Source organism: Aptenodytes forsteri, unplaced genomic scaffold, assembly GCF_000699145.1.
Source record: "Aptenodytes forsteri isolate BGI_AS27 unplaced genomic scaffold, ASM69914v1 Scaffold209, whole genome shotgun sequence".
Lineage (NCBI taxonomy): Eukaryota > Metazoa > Chordata > Aves > Sphenisciformes > Spheniscidae > Aptenodytes > Aptenodytes forsteri.
The window spans coordinates 1,047,531-1,048,020 of NW_008795034.1; the positions used below are offsets into that span (position 1 = coordinate 1,047,531).

A 490-nucleotide genomic window follows, 5' to 3' on the forward strand; every position below is an offset into this window, starting at 1 on the left:
CTGTGCCTCCCCTCCACTCTGGACCCCCCGGACCCCTCATCCCTCCCCCACCGAACTTGCACCCCCAGTACCTCTGCAGCCACCCTGCATCCCTCACCTCCCTCCCTGCACCTCCATATCCCCCCGCTGCACCCCCTGTGTGCCCCCGCACCCCTTTCCATCCTGCAGTCACCCATCCAGTACCCATCCTGCACCCCTCTGTATCCCTGCAGTGCTCCTGTACCCCATCCATGCCGCATCCCCCAGCACCTCCTGTTTTCCTGCACCCCTCTGTGTCCCCCCATGCACCCTGCATCCCCCCAGCACCCATCCTGCACCCCTCTGTGTCCCTCCATGCACTTTATGTCCCACTGGATTCCTCCTTTACACCCCTTCCATCCTGTCCCCCTTAATCTCCCCCCACACCCATCCTGCACCCTCTGCCCCCATCCTGCACCCTTGCATCCCCCCTGCTCCCCTCCCTGCACCCATCCTGCACTCCTTCACACAC

At 64.1% G+C, this 490-nt stretch overlaps 1 protein-coding gene across 1 annotated transcript in view; it reads left to right on the top strand.

The window, feature by feature from the left end:
* Positions 1 to 490, top strand: part of LIMK1 (LIM domain kinase 1) — a 43,567-nt gene that overhangs the window by 25,947 nt on the left and 17,130 nt on the right. The gene's annotated exons all lie outside the window — the stretch shown is intronic.